Below are 19,055 nucleotides of genomic sequence, written 5' to 3' on the forward strand. Positions count from 1 at the left end.
TTTCAAAATGGTCTACTGTACCCAAAAAATATTTCCTTGCCGTTATTCTACATTTTTTATTTCCACTGTATCGAAGACTGGTTTTATTTCATTCGTACAGCGCTTTTGTGTTGAGATTCGCGAACATTCTTTACCCCGCAGTAATTAACGATTTACCGAGAATTGGTTTGGGTAGACAATTTAATTAATTGCGGAAGATCGTATGGCGCGTGCGGGGGGAAATATTTTACGGCAACCGTGCACAGTTCCGTGAAATTACGAATTCACACGTGCCTGTGCATCACAGAGTGGATAACAGGCAACTCGGAAACGCGTGTTTCGCTGATTTATGCGTCTGGACGGTGTAACATCGGTGCAACGTGTTCCGAACTGTTGAGAGAAACGACGTCCGTTTTTCGTCAAAATTCTAAGGCATCCCGACGATCTCATCCTCGTAGACGTGTAAGTACCGTCATCGCGTAACAATGCCTGAAACACCTAACGATATTTGAAATTTCTCTAATTCACACATTCTTGAAAAATTATTGAGTCTGCGTTGCGAAACTGGGAAAAACACTTCCGTGTCCATTTATCGCATTGCAGGCACACGTGATATGCGCATACCTGCTTATAATCAGACCCCCACTCACCTTAACTCGATTGCCAATGACGCAGGCTTTCAGTACTACTGTCCGCACTCGAATCGTCGCAGTAAAATTATTACGATACCTTATATGTAACACCCTTGTACATACCGCTTCCAGAACGATAAGCTGCAAATCTAAAGTTGATTCAGTGTAGTGGTGTGGATTTAATTTGATCGACGTTCTAAGGCGACAACAACTCGGTTTCTCTAACATAAAAATCCGCAGGTGCTCGGAACGGTCATTTTATTGCAGCGTTATATTGCTCCCAGCATCTGCGCTCCGAAGCTAGCGATCGCTTTTTTTTCTATTCTCTGTCCGACTAACCACTCCAGCATCTGCTGTTTACCTATATGTAAGATTTGCCTCTTCGCCTATTGTGCCGCGTGTTCATTTATGTGTCGTTTTCTGAACGAGTTATAAAGTGCCGATCAGAACTTGAACCGGTAAAGTTTGTTTTTTCGTGCCGGAAATTCATGCAGGAATATATCCGAGAATATCATATTGTGTTAGGTACAAGTGCGGAAAGTATGCGATTTCCGATAAGTCTGAAGTTTCCAGCGTGAGCCGCAAAAGCAAGCTCCATCCGCACTTGTGACTTACGCTATTTTTTCCAATGCCTGTGAAAGATGGTTTCGTTTGATAGTTGCAACGAAGGTGCCACTGACAACGCGTGAAATTGGGGTCAGGTCATCTACGATTAATGACTGTGCGGAAAATTGATCTATTAGAAAGTTCGCACGCACCAACGAAAGCCCTAGTGTGTAAAATATAGCATATCGGTTGTGCGCATGCGTCAACTTTGTTTTACAGCACTGTTCGGAAATGAACGACTTTACGCACGCTCCATAGGCTTAGAAAATCTAATATTCGATGCAGGTGTTGGGAAAATTGAATAATTCCCGAATATAGTTGTCAGTCGTATACCCTGTTTGATATAAGCGTATATAATCTGTAAATTATATTTATTCTAATGCTTACCATATTTTACTTTTGGATAGCTTGACAAGTTTCATTTTCTTTTTAAAACTTTATTATTATTCTCGAGTGTTCAACCGAACTTGATTGGTCGACATTTTAGGTACTTGTGAAAGAACTAGAGTGAAAGTTTTGTAATCTCAGTTTCTGCCGTACGAAAAGCTGGGCAATGAAATAATTAAAAAAAGGTAGAGAAGAATACAGGACTTTTTTAGAGGTTCGATCGAAAACTTTTGAATTATTTGTCGGTTGACGATGAAAATGCGCGAATGCGCTGCCGCGTGGACTTGCATTATTAACGCAGCACGGTCGTGTATGATACCCACTGAAAAACTCTCATATATATTTATATCGCGAAATCCTCGTTAAAATTTATGACACCGTGACGGCGACGACGATCCGCCTTCGACTCGTCTCTCAGTCGCCTGGATTAGACTTTAAACTCGAGCGCTGCATGCAACGCATAGACGCCTCTGTTTTTCCTTCTTTCGCCATCCAGCTTGCAGCTCTCTGCCCGTCTGCGCTCTTTCTCTCTTTCCCTGATTTTCATAAATCAAATCCTTGAAAGCTTTTACGTGTGAATTAGCACTCTATCGCTTTACCGAAATGTACAGCCAGATGCGATGTCTCGGCGGTTTCAAGTATCGAGTGGTTTAAAGTTTTCAGCTGTACCTACCTAATACCTGTCCTTGCTGCTAGCTACGCAACGTACCCCGTCTGATATATCGCATACTTTCGCAAAGTATAGCTTATGCACACTCGTTAATCAATTTTCCCGACCGCTGTCGCGGTGCTCCGCAGACTCTGACGAATGTCGGCGTTTCTCTAATACGTATTTTTTCTTTGATATTTGTCCACCCACACTAATTGCAATGCCGACATTCGCCAGAATTATTTCATACAACGCTGTAGGCTGGCCTGAGACCAATACCCTCGATTCGCTTTAACCGTTTTGGCTTATCTACACTAATATTATACGGAGGTAAATTTTGTTTGTTTGTCCGTATGTAGGGGCTAATCTCTGGGACTGCTGAACCGATTTTAAAAATTCTCTCATCAATATAAAGCTATACTATTCCTGAGTAACATAGGCTGCAATTTATTTTGATAAAAATAAGTTTTTAGTTCGAATTCTCGATATTTGTAAATTAAATCGGAAGAGAAAGCGTTGCTCGATTGCTTTATCGGCACGCGCTAGCCAAATGGTTGGATATTCGTGAAAACAATGTATTACAAAAATATTAGTAATCGGTAGATCTGAAAAAAAAATGTCGTCCGTGTAACAAGTATTTTCTCTGACAGAAGTTGATATATTCAGCTGTACGAGAGATTGAAGTTTATGGCGAAAAAAGGAGAAGTGAATACTCGGCAAATATATCACGTTTATGCAGAGAACATACGTAGGTACGGCCAACGCAAACCAAGAATCTTGAATAAATCCGGAAATAAATCAAGCTCAGCTCTTCAACGCGAAGAGAAGTGTAACGAAGAAGAGGAAAAAAAAATTCCTCTGGGATCCTGACACAATATACTCTGTGTTACGTGACGGATGCAATAGACCTCGAGTACCTACCGAACCACATCAGAATCCAGTGGTAACTTTGATGTTAAGGAACAGGTTGCAGCGGCCACCTTCTGTTACAAAATCCTGGTCAACTTTTGTCCGAGAAATGTAATTTTTCTCTCTCTCTCTCTCTTCTCTCTTTTCGTATACGATAAACGTTGAAAATGCTCAGAGAAGGAAGGAGGGTAGGTACTGAATTTATGGCACGTGGTTGGATTTTCTTAGCTTTTCATCGCTACTGGTAAAACTACTTTTAGAAGTTCAGAGAGTACGGATTGTGAGAGACATTGAGGCGGGTATATTTCAGCGAAATTTCGTCAAACTCATTTGCGCAGATTTCGTATAAATAAAAGTTCTCCTCTCAACCCCCGCAATTTACCGAATATTCGATATGTTGAATCGAAATCAATAACCATTTGAGAAAAGCGCAGTGAATAAATTGCGCACTGGAAACAATCGGATTTATATATATTCGTGTATGTCGTTTCTCTTGCATAATAATTCATCATTATTTTTAAATAGAAACCGATTATATTCCGCTGTCTAACGATCTGTCATCGCAGTTGTCTCCATGGCAATCTTGGAATCTCCAACTCGGAGTTCTAGACTTGTTCGCTGAAGTCTGGCGTCTAGACTCAATCTCTATTATTAGTCCCATTGGCCATATCAAACCGCTCTTTCTCCAGGAAATTTAATACCACTGCTTGTACTAGCAGCTCATTTTAATTCCGAAGTCGAAGTTTCCGCCGAATCATGTAGTCGTCGGATAACCAGTATTTTCGAAACAATATTATGCGGTAATCGAAGAAAGAAGGAACGGCGCTCCTCTCTCACCTATCACGCTCTAAATCGAATCGCGTCTCTCCACCTAGGAAATCCACGCATCGGCGTACCTTTATCACATCAATTTCCTCCAGCATAGACTCGTAAACAACGTTAAATCAGAGAAGGGAAGAGACTAGGCGCACCGTCGCGTCGGCACATCGCGACGCGTTCACGCCTATCTCATTGAAGATTATAGATGGTAAACTAATGATCCGCGGTTATGTAATATTTCCCAAGAGGTAAGAACTTGCTCCTGCCTGGGAACATGCCAATCGACGTTATAATCTCCTCACCATCCGCGGTAGCGCCTCCACCGGCAATCGCGGCTTGCGCCGAATTAGCATCGTTAATATAGCCTCGCCTAAAAAATCCGAGGGTTGAAATCAAGAAGCGATAGAGGAAAAAGCTTCAGACAAAATGCAATAAAATATACTAGAAAATCTGATGATGAAACTGCTTCATAGAATACACCGGTGTCCTTCGATTTATATGCCGTATTGTTATAAAAAGAAAAAAAAAAAGAAAAATTTAATCCGTACTTCAAAAAACGCTCCTACACGTTGACTCAACTTCGTGAAAATCTTCCGCGATGAGTGAACGTCGGCAAATTTCCACCGATCATTTCTGAAGCTCGTTTGTCTGCGGAAATTCATCGTGGTTGACTCGATACTCGTTGGGGCGCGATGAAGGAGGTAACCGCGAAGAGGCTTTGTTCTCCTTTCTCTTCAGCTTCTGTACGCGATTTTATTTATATCCTTATATATATGTAGAGAGAGAGAGAGAGAGAGACTCTTCGTTTTGCCGGCAATCGGATGACGAAATTTTGGGCCGAAACAATTCGTCCAAATGTTTAACATCCGCAGCCGCAGAAAGCTGACGTGAAATTCAAGGAGTTAAGTTACACGCCTCAACGCCATCCGCTTTAGTTTCTGTTGTACCTCCAAGTCCTGCGAGCTTGCGGTCGAAGTCATTTCCTGTTCAAACAACAGATTCTCGACAAACAAGAATCTCTGCGCCATCTGCAGTAGCTTTTCTTTCTTCCTATCAATTTTCGAACCATGTTGGCTACAGAACTTTGTTTCGCATAATCATGATAATAACAATCGTATTGTCCGTATCGTATCGTACCGTATTGTGCGTTCCTTCAATTTAAGACAAGGTGTCGGCACTTACAATGTACAGGTTTTACCCTTGTCCTGCGTTAACTCTGGATTTCGCTTGAACTTTTTGTAGTGCTAATTGAAAAATTAGAGAGATTTTGAAATTTTTGACGCGAAGTTTTAATCGATAGCTTGTTAAAAGAGTATAGATTGAGATTTGTTGAGAGGAGAATGACTCGGGGATTGAATATATCCGCTCTGGCTAAGGGTGCTTTGATAAATATTTAAAATTGAAAGGAAGTTGAAGTTGTGGGACAGGGTAGAGAAAACATCGGACAAGAGTCATAAATTTTTAGGACGCGGACGTGGTGGGAGAGAATCCAGCTAGGTACTTTAAAGGTTGGACGTACAAAATACTGGTGGAAAACTTAAGGACCCAGTGAAAGTTGACGGAAAACATTTGGGAACCAGATGTGTCGTTGTAAATTATATCCTCCGAGGATTTTGCGACGTTAACACGTAACTTTGACGCCACTTCATTAATTCGCCTTTTACCACTTGAAAGGCATCGCTTTGTTAGTGTCGAGTAATATCTAATACTTGACGAGCTTTCACAGCTTTACCCCTCAACCTGCTCGTGACATCCCTCTGTTCCGGTGAATAAACTTTCGAGATAATTGATTTACGCTCAAGATTAGCACGGTGTCATTTTTCAACCACCGAAATACCCGCCGGGGAAGGAGGAGGAGGAGGAGGGGAGGTTGATGACGGCCAGCACGCAAAAGCGTGTCGGCAGAAAAATTGACGAGTTGCTTAAAATTGTCAACAGTTTACTCGAAACGTACGTTACATTCACGGATTATCCTACGATATGAAACGTGATTCTATAATCTCTCTTTCGTTCAATTTGTCTTTTTTATACGCTACGCTAACTTGTCGTTTCAACAATTTTTCAGTAACGCTTTGCCTTTTCCAACCTGTGCGAGTAAATTAATGTAGATGGAACACAGAGAGAAATAAAAAGCTCGGATTTAAAGTAATGAATGCCGAAGAAGCGATATGATCACTGCGTCAACGTCGTTATATTTAATCCTATTTGCCCCACCGAAAAGAGGGTTAAAAATTCTCTACAATCAGAATTTTTTTTATATACCTCGTAACTCACGTTCAAATAACTTTAGTCCCCGTTAATGAATATTCAGCAAGATTTGTTATATTTTTATTTATTTATTTTATTTTTTTTCTCTACTTTCATCCTTCATAAGTTGAATCCGGAACTTACTTTTTCGTCGTTCGTTTTTTTCTTTTTTTAGTTTTTTTTCTCCTCAGCGCTGCACAAAAGCTCGTGATCACAGTCAGTCAAGCGCAACTCTCACGAGGATTAATTTATGCGTATGGTTAGCATTCCTATAAAGAGTACAGGGGGAAACAGAAACGTATCGCGAACTCCCAAACGGCTTGCAAGCAACGCGAAGCTTTGAGTTTTTTAACAATAAAACTTTACGCAGCTTCTTCCCATCGATTTTATAACAGAATGTCAATTCCTCCCACATCACGTGATACCAATTTCCTAATGGACTGATCCAACAACCCTTCGATGTATAAGTATACAGGTATATATATTATATATATTAAGTAAGTATATATATTTTCTCGAGACAGATATCTATATGTGTAATATTCCTATAATTCACGTATATTTCGCACAAGAAATACTGTATGCCGACTTATTTTCCTTCTTACACAACTTCCAGAGTCTTACTGCGTACTTTCCGTCATTTATATCGCACGTGAGGCTTTTTCCATTTTTGATGTTGTCATTTCAATTCTAATTTTTGTATACACTGTCAACGTCAAAAAATTTATAACTTGCAAATCAGTGAATACTTGAAATAAATATACTCCAGCTTCAAAATCACGCTTTACCGTCCACTTTGTAATTTTCATTCAACGTTCCAATATTCAACCATATTAATCATAACCGATTTCACTGCGTTTGCATTCAGTATCGCAATAAGAATCTACTGAAAACTGGTTTTTTCGGAGATGAGGAATCCGCCGTTATCTTCACCTAGGACAAGTTCATGTCGTTTCAGTATTTTCGCTTCCGCGGAAAATTCAACATCCTCCTTGATCCAAACAGAGATTATCGTGTATGTGTGCGCACATTGGCCGTTGATTTCCGTCAGAACTTTGCTCGTATTATGCTAACGTCATCTCGAGAATCAGCTCGTTAAACTATACCAATAAAGTCCCTGCGCCAAGGCGTTAAGTTTCGAGGTTTAATTTACGATCGTGTTATATCAAACGTATAAACGTCAGGTTTGAAAGCATTCTTGGAAACTTACTTAACCCGGTTCTACTGGGTGTATTTTTTACGCACGCGTATAAGCTCGCACGAGTTTATAATTCTTGGCGCAGTTTGAGGCTGCTTATTCGCGCCAAAAAATGTTTCAGTGAAGAGTTTGAAACACCCGCTTTTTTATCTCTCTCTAGAGCAAACCGTGTATCGTGTTATCTAGGACGATAAAACATGGCGCCTGTATACTTCACGTCGATCTCTAGTTTTGGCTCACAATCAGCTGCATCTCTCGGTCACCGAGAGACAAATTTTATTCGTCTGCACGTTGGATTCAGAATTTTCATGGCGCAGCGACTCCCGTCGAAAAAGCAACTCGACACAAAGTGCTCGGCGCTCGTTAAGTAGAATGAAGATAATTAAATGCAAGGCGGAGGGCTGCAGGAATGAACGTCCGGTCAAAATATCCTTCGTCTTTAATAAGCCAAGATTAAAGTGTCCTTTTGATAATTCTTCAGAACAAACAATTTCCAGACGATTCTCATCGCCGTTGTGAAGATCTGTCGCAAGTACCGAAATTTAAGCTTGGTATTGTCTTTTATTAGAGTTTTCTGCATTGATCGAGTACAAGAGAATTGTGTAATAGTTGAAGAAATTCAAATCATTAACTGAAGAAGTGCAATTAAAGTTAATCGAATAGAAGGTAATTGATGCAATATCTCTTTGGTAGAAAAGAAATCAACATTTGTATGTATCGATTTGAAAAATTGTCAATTCATCACAAATTTAGAGCTTGCATGATTATTTTATTATTAATTCAATTACAGGTTCAATATTACATGTCCGCAAATTTTAGTTGATATATTTTTTTTTTTTTGCAAAAAGAGTACTCTGTAATAAACCGCTTACTTATCACAAGCTTCTCATATTTAATTAACTTGTAACGATTCTACGTTTTACACTCTTTGTAGAATTCATTTGCAAACATAAATTACTCATGCTTCATCAAAGTTAAACTTGACAAATAGCCTCAAGTAAATGACAAAATAGAGTGATTGCTTAAATTTTGTTTAATCGAAATTTATGGTCATTTTTTTTAGTCCGTGTCAAAGAGATATTGCCTAAATTGTATTCAAGTATGTATAATGTATTAGTTTTAGTTACAATTTTTCACCAATCATCTGGTTGAAAAAAAAAAAAAAAACAACGCGACTTCCATTACAGTTGTACTTTGGTCGTGCATAATTATAGACATTCGTCGAGTTTGTCCATTTCTTGTTCGCCTCGGCGCCACGTAGATATATTATATACCTGTAGGTACCTAAATCGCCGACCACACAGAGCGCGAAAACTAACTTTGGCTCAATTGCCGCGTTGAATTGGACTCGAAGCGTTATGTGTCAGTCAAGAATCGTTAATTGGTACGTATTAAAACGGTATACGAAAAGACCTTCGCAAGACACTTGATTACAGCCACGTCGGCATGCCTTGCCAAATCTTGAATAAACGCCGGCGATACGCGTTACGCTGATCTATCGTGCCAATTTCGGACAGGCTGCAGCAAAGTACGAAAAACCAAGGAAACAGAACGTCACTTGTAAAATTATGAAAAAGAACATGATCCTACATGACAATATTTGCGGTGTCTATAATCGACCAGGATTGAACGTTACATGTTGGAATTTGTAATTCCACGTGAGACCTTGTTAGATAACTCGATAAATTCTTACGATGTATTGATTTATAAAATTTCAATTTTTTTAATATTCTCTTTAATGAATTCAACCGTGCGGTTTCAGTTATCTGCATCGAATCGAATTATACAATCTTGAACTCGATAGCCGGCGTATCGGCGGATCTCACAAACAGAGGTTTTTTGCGACGTTGATTAATCGGCTTGATCGGTCACTTCGTGTACGTCGGTGAGGTGAAAGAAAAGAAAGAAAAACGAGCAACGGGAGAAGAAAAAAAATTGACGGCGTCGCCGACGACAACGTGCGTTATGGGATAAGGCGCTGTCATTCGTCCACTAAATCACGACGACCGACGTCCGTCGTCACCTATCAGAATTGGGAAGCCATTCGTTGCGGTTACAATTCAGATTCAATTCGTTAGGGATTTTTTCCCCCAAATTACTTGCAAGATAACGGGTGTTGGGTTAAATATTTTTGTTAACTCAAATATCAAAACTTCACATTTTCTAATCGTGATGTAAGAACGAAAAATAATCATTTTTGTCTCCTTAAAAAACAAAAAAAAAAAAAAAAAGAAAAAGAAAGATAAAGGAAGTTGAATGTTTTTAGAGTTGCAATATTGCACGCATATTTATTCCTCGTCGACGATTACAACGTACCGTACAAATCAACGTCAACACAGAGATCATTTGTCGATATTGTCTGTTAACCACTTCCTTTTGTTTAATGTTAAATATTGACGATGGCGTGGCCAATGTTAAAGGAAAGGGTACGAATATCCGTATACTTGTTCCTTATAAAAGCTCGTTTTTTCTGCCATTTTTATTACGAATACCGACAATTTCTGATTCATTTAAAATGCTGCCACATTCATCGATATGCGTAACTGACGTTAATTACCGATCACGAATAAACTGATTGTAAGAGGAGTTTGTAAAAATGTAGCAATCGAAAACTGGGTGTCGCTGATCCGAGAAATTGAGTTCTAAAATTGGTACGAAATAATCCCATCATTAATGAGAATCAGCTTTTCTCAATTATTCAACTTTAACTTATAATTAAATATAATACATAGCTACCGAATATATCTCACGCCAGGGAAGAGTATCGTTATATTTCGAGACGAAAATCAGCGACTATTAAACGAGCCAAATTAAACCCTGCATCGTAGAACGCTAGAGAATTATTGTAATCTTGTATCGCGGTCTCCGCTCTTTACGGATGACGTATAATCTCTATGAATAAAAATGATAAAGTTGACGCGAATCAGCCGCGTAGGTCAGCGGCTAGACGAGATGTATTATTTCAGTCCAATCAACGGCATTCCTTAACCACAAATAGTTTAGCCGGTGTCGATGTCGTCCTTAGGTCTCGGACACTGGCAACGACACCCGTCGCTTGCATAACTTTACAGGCCTGGAATGAAAACAGAGCATTTAAAAGTAACACGACTCAGGCACGCGTCGTCTTTCTCCATCCGACTGCTTCGCGACGGCCGGCGGTGTCCTTTGTGCGTCCGCCAACGCAAACATACCTCAATCTATCCCTGGTTTGCACTCTTCAACATTTCACGCTCGTCCACCAAATTCGTTATTTATTTTTTTTATCATTTTCTCACGTTGTAATTTTGCTTTTCTGTATACGTATATATATGTATACACAAAAAAAAAATTATATATAATATATATTTAATAGGGACCCATCGTAATAGGAAATGTGTAAATATTGAATAAAATATTGAAATCTGAGTGAGAAAATGTTTTTCATGTATCTTAATTGAATAATAATCAGAAAACCAGTTAGACGTCCCTGTTAAATATCAACTAAAGAGTTCCAGGAGCATCGTATTTAAGACACAAACTGATTCGCTGGCAGCTGTAAACATGAAAAAAAAATTTACCAACAATTATCCATCATAAATTTGATAAAAAGGAAGAAAAGATTAAAAATCAAATGTGCCCGATCTTCCACTCAACCGACAATGCTCATCTTTCGCCAGAATTTTTGTTTCTACCTAAACTAACTATTTCAGGTGTGGCCCGTTGGAAGAACGAAATTGTTTTTATTTCGAAACACCCTATTATATATGTATATTTAATACAGCGGATCACAATCGGGTCTGTGATCTGTTCAGCACCTATTGAGGATCTCTGTCTTTCGATAAGATCGTCATTCCATATGAATATTTGAAGTTTTACCGCGTAGAAAAAATATAAAATTGCGATCAAGAGTAAATTTACGACAGCCAAATTTTCCATCACTGTGCATCTTAATTTTTTTTTTTTTTTCAACCCGATTTCATCCACTCGACAAAGTTGTAATTTTGAAAATGCAACTCGGATATTTATACTTGGAAAGACGCAAAATTTCTTTATATACTGAATTACCGAATGCTTCTTTCTCGGTCGTTATTCGATTTAAAATCTTTTTTGTTTTTGTTGCTTCTATCTTCAACAGATATTTCGTACAATAAGTTATGCTACACATATTTTGTTTATACAGTTTGAGGTATATTTTAGAGGAATTGCAAGCTCAGAGAATACCATATTTTTTGCATTAGATAATTTATACTAAATTATTCGAACAATTTAGTATATCAACCAAGCCAGGTAGTCTTTTATCAATCGTATCACATCAGCCACTAACTTAAAATAATAAAATGAATTTATTATTGTGCTGTTATTATTATTACGGTTGGTTTTTTTTTTTTTTATTGTTTGTCCAGCCTTCGCCAAAAACAATTTTTTGGCATCCTATCAATACAACGCATCAAGAATCTTATTAATAACCTTAATGTATGTACTTTCATTCGGTTTAGAAAGATGAAAAAATGTTGTGAATCTAATATCTTGAAGGTTTAATTTTTTTCGCTAATGCGATCGTTGATTTAAACATACACGAATAGCAAGTGATGTAGGAAAAAAAAATTTGCCAACTTTAGAATATTCTCTCGCTATAATAGCCCGATGATCATTACAGAAGCACTTTACCTGCACCGTTAAACTCTTGAAAGCACCTTTAGTCCATATATGTCTATCGAAAAACCGTCTGGGCTCTTTAACATAACAGCGTGCATCCGATTTCTTAGAATTCTTTTTAAAATATCATCATTCTCATATTTCTTGTCCATCTCGGAGCAAAAGAGAGGGAATCGAAGTGAGAGAAAGAGAGCAAGCAGAGTTGGAGACTCGAGGACGTCTGCAGCGTGCGCGAAGATAGACTTGGATGGTTTCGCGTCTTCCTAAAGTCCCGTCCGACAAATCTCCGGTGTTTGCAAATTCGCCGCCGTCTGTAACTCCTGGCAACCCGGACGCTCCTCCTCCGATTTATAAATACTCAACGACCGTCTGCCACTGACATTGGCGACATTTTTTAGATACGCAAAATTCCAACGGCGTCCGAACCGTCTCTGCTTACTCTCCTTTCTCCTCCTCCTCCTCCTCCTCCTCTTCCTCCTCATCATCATCATCCTTCTTCACTGCCAGATGTTCTCCTCGCGAGCACACTTTTCCTCCGAATTCTTTCCATCCCGTCGCGTTCATTAATAAAACCGGGCAGCCAAACTGTCGCAACGCGGCGAAACGCGCAGCACCTGTTGTTCGTAAATTGTGGTTTATTACAGGGATGAATTCTTGATAATTTCCTACGTAAGCACGGATTGCAATTTTGCTTCCAGTTCTGCGATGAAAATCCGGATGTAACAATCTGGCAACCAGCCACTTGCAAAGCCACAAGTTCAATCCCATTGTCAGCCCTTCGAACTGGACAAATCGCTAATAAGTTATTCGCCGATACAAATGTTACTTAAAATTTTTACCGACGGCGTAGAAGAAACCTCGATCTTGCACAAATTTACAAATTTACAAATTTTTGCATCTCTGAAACTAACGACTGTAGAGTAATGTGATTCTACGTAACATGAGGTATATTTTTTACCTAGAGATTCAGACACACCCAGCAGGCACACGTGTACTTACGTGAACAGCGGACAGCGTGGCGTGTAATCGATCTATATCTATGTTGAATTTCAGGAGTTCCGAGCAGCCGTTGCTTACTTCGGTTTTTTAATCAAAGCATCATAAAAATTCTTCCTTTATCGTCTCTTGTTGGGCAGTATTAGAGTATCGTTCGACGAACCAGAGAAGACGCGAAATGAATTTCTGTTCTTTCGGCTCACAATCAGAGATGTTCAAGGCGCTTGAATACGCATACAGCGACTCTAGTGTGGTTTTTCTTTTTTCTGTTTCAGACGGCGATATTAGCTGAATAAAGACGTCGAGCGTGGCGGATCTGTCAGTCATGTGAGTATTTTTCAGTCTTACAAACGTATCCAAGATTTTCGCCTGTAAACACCGTTTGAAATTACATTTTCTCTCTATACACACCGTTCGTTCGTACCATTATCATTATTATTACTGTCATTGTCGTTGTTGTTATAAACTGTGAAGTTTTTTCAAAATTCTTTCACCGTAGCTTTCAAGCTCACAGACCCTGAATACGTTGCTAAAATACCACGACTGTAATTTTTCGGAACGTACACAATTATTAAGAATATTCTGATGTATGTGCAGGAACGTGAAAATATTCTAAAAATCTACTCTCGGATGCGACGAATAGATACGTCAATTTTCAATTTCATAGCTATCACAATTTCGGTCACAGTTTAATAATTTGTAAAGAAAAAGTGACCACTTAATTACGTTTAGAAAATAAAAAACCGAAAAAGTACGTGCTGTAACATACACCGAATGTTTCAAAGAATTCAATCAATATCAGTCGTCGCCAGCCAATTTTAGGGTAAAATTAAAAAATTTTGGCAGCAAGAATATAGTCGAATATATGTAATAAGCTAACTCTTTTTTATCCTCAAAAAAATGATTAATAGTCTGAACAATAACTGCGTAGAACCTCGGCTTTGGTATACTTTATGCCCATCAACTCCCGCAGCCACTAGCGTCTACTTTTACATTCTCATTAGCAGTGTCATAAATGTCAGCTAACGTGTCGTACGACTTCATAGAAATGTGTTTCGAACGGTCGTAAAATATCATATCGTTTTGTTTGAAATTTGTATATCATTCTAATACGAGTCTTCCACTTTATGATTCTATTTTACATATTTATTTCACGTTAAATCATTACCCACAAAATACGTAAAGTCGATTAAAACCCGGTTTTACGGTATAATTTAGTTAATCCTCGCGTGTTTCCCAACAGTTTGTTGATAAGTATAAAATTTTTTTTCCGAAAACTATGTAATAAGGACATAAAGGTAGCGCAAAGTTGGATGAAATAATTCGTGAAAAAAAATTTCAACATCAAATAGTTAGCAGGAAAATGATAATTTAAGTAAGACAAATGTATAATCTAAATTTTGTGTTAAATTCAAAAAGTCTACGATGTCATTGAGTAAAATATTCAGATCGTGTTTTTTTGGTCCGTATAAAAAATTTAATTGGATCAACTGTTCTACAGCGTCTAGAGCTTTTCAACGCTGTCATTTCACCCGGGCAATTATATCTAAATTAGCTAGCTGTCCTAATGTCGGTTAAACGATCAAGTCTCGAGAGGTTATTATATCGAATTGTTGTATTTATTAATTTTTTTTTTTTTTTTTTTTTGCTATTTATTTAATTTTTTATGTGGATTGTTATTGACGAGCATGTATCGGATACACCCGCGTGTGTCGGCGTTCAGTCTCGAATTGATAGATTTAGAAAAGCAACACAACGATTCCTCGACGGGCGTGATATCTGATCCTAATAATAGCCTAAACTCGAATATATTTGACTGCCGAGAGGCATTCTTCAGGATCTGCAGCAGTAGGTCAAAGTTGTATTCTTCGTCATATTTTTTCATCTTTTTCTGTCTCCGCGGTTTCTCATCTCTCGCGGGGCTTAGCGGAAGACGACTTAGAACGAAATGCTTTCATTGGCTCGTATCAGAGTCGTTAAAAATATTTGTAGCCCGTTTCTCCGCGGCTTATGAGAGAGTTTTGCGGTTAAAAGATGAGCGGAACGAAGAGAGACGAGAGGCGAGAGACGAAAGACGAAAGACGGGAGACGAGAGATTAGATGACCACCGGCTGAGTGTGAACGAACAGTCGGGACGATTTTGTATAAACCTTTCACAATCAAATTCAAACCGGTCAAGCCAAGCTTCCCGGGTCAGTTGCGTTGAAGTGGGAAATTGAATCACTTTCGTCCTTTTGTCCGATTCGAATTACACGCTTCTTCGCACTGTGCTAACTAAGACTCTTCGCGATTGTGTCCCAGCGAATTTTCAGCAAAATCCCTTTCATCGGGTTCAAACAAACCTCCGAATCTAGAATGAGTATCGCTTCAACATTGTATGTTATGATTTATTAAAGTAATTAATATCATATTAATCGCTGTTCAGTAGTTAAGGAGCACCTTTATCCTTTTTTTAAAACTTATGTACCCAGTAGTGGCTCAGCCTCAGATAATTTTGCCAACGAAATGTTGACTTGATATACGATTTCGTTGAACCAAATTCTGTGATACAATTTTGTTCTGCTATCCCGTTGATTTCAACAGCTAGTTTCTCGACAGCAACTCTATTAGCGTCTCAAATTACAGTGATTGCGGTGTGTTGTTTTTTCCCGTATCCCCTTTACTACTCTAAAAATATTTCGTGTTGCCTAATTATTCCGTCAGCTAATTATACCTTTGACTGCACCCGTCAGACGGAGGATGCGGCAGATGATATAATTATCGAATAGAATGCGTTACTTTGACGGAGAACATCGCTCAAGATGTTGTTTGACAGAGTAAATTGGAGACGCGGAAGTTTCGACGAAATGTTTCATGCGCCGGTTAAAATTGATAAATAATCAATTTCATCGTTAACGCAGGGATAATTGTCGTCTGGTTAGCAGCGAGGCTTCGTTACGATTCCAACAACAGTCTCGTACATTACGAGAGAAGTTTTAATCTACAGCCTAAACCGACGTCGAACTACTCGAAGAACGTCTGTCAGGGACTGAAGCGATGACGGGAGGATTTTTAACGAACGCGTGCATCGTATTTCCCGTTCACGCGACTCTCGACGTGACAGTTTCAAGCAGTTGACTATGAGATGGTGACTTGAGAATAAGGAAACCTGTGTGCCTGCCACAAACCTTCAAGTCCTCGGATTCCAAAATTTTTTTTCCACACATTTTACGAGGCGTCACGGAGACTCAATTCTTATGTCAATTTCGCTTTCTTAGTCTTGGCAAGCAGATTCGATGCAAAAACCGATTTTTACCAATCGGTCATTTTTTTCCTGGAAGAAAGTAAAATAAACTGAATTCTCAGCAGAATTTGAACTTTTTTTTTTTATCACCGATGACGTGTTCAAGTGACACCAACATCGATTTCTCAGTATTTGAAATGTGATTATGATAATTCGCAAAGTTCTTCATGCAATTATCATTTGCTTCCAAAGTAGGTATGTATCTTTCCAGTTGTCATGCCATCTGCTGACGCGAGTTAACCGAGTTTTTCAATACTACTTGTCTTTGTTTCGCTTAATTCACGGCGATGTGGAGGCTCATTGACAGTAATGTGATGGCATCGCTTTGAACATTTTTTTGTCGTCCTTCCGAAGCGTTTTTCTGACGAGCCTAGCGTTAAAGTGTTCGTCATTAGCTTACTCCGTGAATTTCGCTCATTATTGCTAATCGTATTCCCGCAATTTCAAAAGTCTTATTGTCAGCAAACATTCCAATCATCCTGTCATTATACATCCGAGTTTGTTAATTTTAGCCGTTGATACGTGAAGCGGTCGGGAGACAGTTAGAATCGTTGAAAAGTGATCCAAAGCGTCATGCGCAGCTTGATAATCACAGAGTATCTGCGAGCATCGAAGCAAACCTATCAGCGGACCCTCAATCAAGGGTAGATGATTAAAGCAATGGGGAGGAGTTTACCCTCGAGAATCTCTTTTCGACCAGCCCGCTTCACGGGAAATTTTCAGCCCACATTTCAGTCAACGCTTTGACTCTTCTCGTCGACGATCCATACGGAACGAATAATTTGATTTACGATGATTTCGAAGCGTGTGTCAGAAATAAACTTCTCGTTAATCCTAGAGACAGCATCGATTACTGACGATATAAATATCCATCGAATCCTCACCCCAGGATGTAACGTCGAAGGCTATAACGATCACCTCTTTGTTGAAGGCTTTCTTCGTTTGGTTAGAGCTTCAAAAAGTTAACATCTATTTAAGTATGCTAAGGAATTTCCCTCTTTCTGGAATGGAAGAATGCTCCATTGCAAAAATTCAGCTGTAACATTAAAATCGATGGACAATTTTTCTCCTAGGATCACGAAAATGGTCGAATACTTGACGGTACTTTTCTTGGAGCAAAGTCTCTCGTCGAATTTTCGAGTTAGTTTCTCGACGAAAGTCTGCATCTGTTCATTCAGTGGAAAGTAGTAAAAGCATGATTTAGCGAAACAAAATTGATACGTTTGCGACAAAATGACACAAAGCAAAATTACGGTCCCAACCGGTATTCTCTACGAAACTATTGGTTTATCGCAGAGTATGAAACCATTGCTCAGTCGGTCATTCCACTACGCGTGTACGAATAATACAGCAGAGCCTCTGGAATAATCCATTGTATGATAAATTTTTCGCAAAGACGTATAGAACTGCCGTTACCGGAGGCAAAAATATAGTCCGAACAATCACCCGGAATTCTCTCTCGTATCGTTTCGACTCTCGAACCACTTTGGTTATACGATATAATGCATGAATATCTCTAACCATATATTAAGTGTCTATTGAAGCCGGGGCCGTTTCGAAGAGGGTATAGCAGTAGCTATTCGAGAAAATGGGGTACAGCCAGTACGGTACGTTAGGTGCCTGGATGGATTTAGGTTCACATCCCAGGGTCTAATATCTACGTGACAGATGTCCGAGTGCTTCCGAGTCGAGAGCTTGCTGTTGGCTGAGCGCTGAGCTTCCAGGTCTTCTTCGTCCGCTGGGAAATCCATGCGCTGGTCGCGCAGCTCTGCTGCAGAGCAAACCTGTGTAATTCATGCAGTGGGCAGGAAGTTTAATATCAGAATTGTCAGCCGTCGCGCGTTCATCTCCACCTGACGCCGCCGCCAACCTTTGGTTGTTTATACGAACAATAACCACCTCCGTCAAATATCGTTGTGGTCATGATCACTACGTGGCCTCCTACACGTGGTATCCTCGAAACTTGCCTTGCTGTATTTCAGAGGCGAACCCTTACCTTCGTTCCGGAAATGTTAATCAGCGAATTTCCTTCTCCTTATAGGTTTTGATTAATCTAATCAGAACGCGACTTCAGTGTCATGATGAAAATGTGTCTTCTCTTGAATTTCTATACGTTTCTGAGTATTAAGATGCGTATTACCGTGGTGAAACTTTCGGAATCTAATTGTTAGTGTAAAAGAGGTAGGGAAAAACCTGGAGAACTCGGGGAATTTTTATACTCATGAATACTTATTACATCGACTCATTCTTTTGTCAGTTTTTGCTTACAATCTAGTTACAGAAGATATTGATCGACTGGATTGTCACATGTAGTGAGATAATTTTTCATTGAACCAATACGATTCCCGTGAAAGTGCATGTTTAGTGCTCGGCTACCAGGTTTCAGTCAAAATTCAGTCGCGGGATTTCAAGGATGGATCACAGAGCTTTGAGTCTTTCGTTAAGCTTTTTTCGGTCCGGCCTGATCTCTTCCTGACAGCCGCGGTATTTCTTGAGTGCACTTGGATATAAGCAAACAACTCGAGCTGCTGCAGGATATCGCAGCGGTGTTTTGATGTGCCATTAGCAGTAACTTGACACTCTTAATTGCTCAGCAGTGACCTTTTATTCCGCTGATGATGCCGAACTAGGGTTACGAGCCCGGCTTTAATAAAGCAGTGAAAGGCTTCCGCCCCTTGTTTTTTTTTTTTTTTTTCTCATCTTCCGTTTTGCTTG

At 39.3% G+C, this 19,055-nt stretch overlaps 1 protein-coding gene across 12 annotated transcripts in view; it reads left to right on the plus strand.

Moving 5' to 3' along the window:
• The window catches only part of LOC107225375 (stress-activated protein kinase JNK), a 163,560-nt gene that overhangs the window by 122,995 nt on the left and 21,510 nt on the right, over nt 1-19,055 (plus strand). For all 12 annotated transcript variants that reach the window (XM_046729785.1, XM_046729787.1, XM_046729786.1 and 9 more), the window contains one exon: nt 13,333-13,384. The gene's annotated coding sequence lies outside the window, so the exon portion shown is untranslated. The remainder of the gene's footprint in view (nt 1-13,332; nt 13,385-19,055) is intronic.

Source organism: Neodiprion lecontei, chromosome 1 (genome assembly GCF_021901455.1).
Source record: "Neodiprion lecontei isolate iyNeoLeco1 chromosome 1, iyNeoLeco1.1, whole genome shotgun sequence".
NCBI lineage: Eukaryota > Metazoa > Arthropoda > Insecta > Hymenoptera > Diprionidae > Neodiprion > Neodiprion lecontei.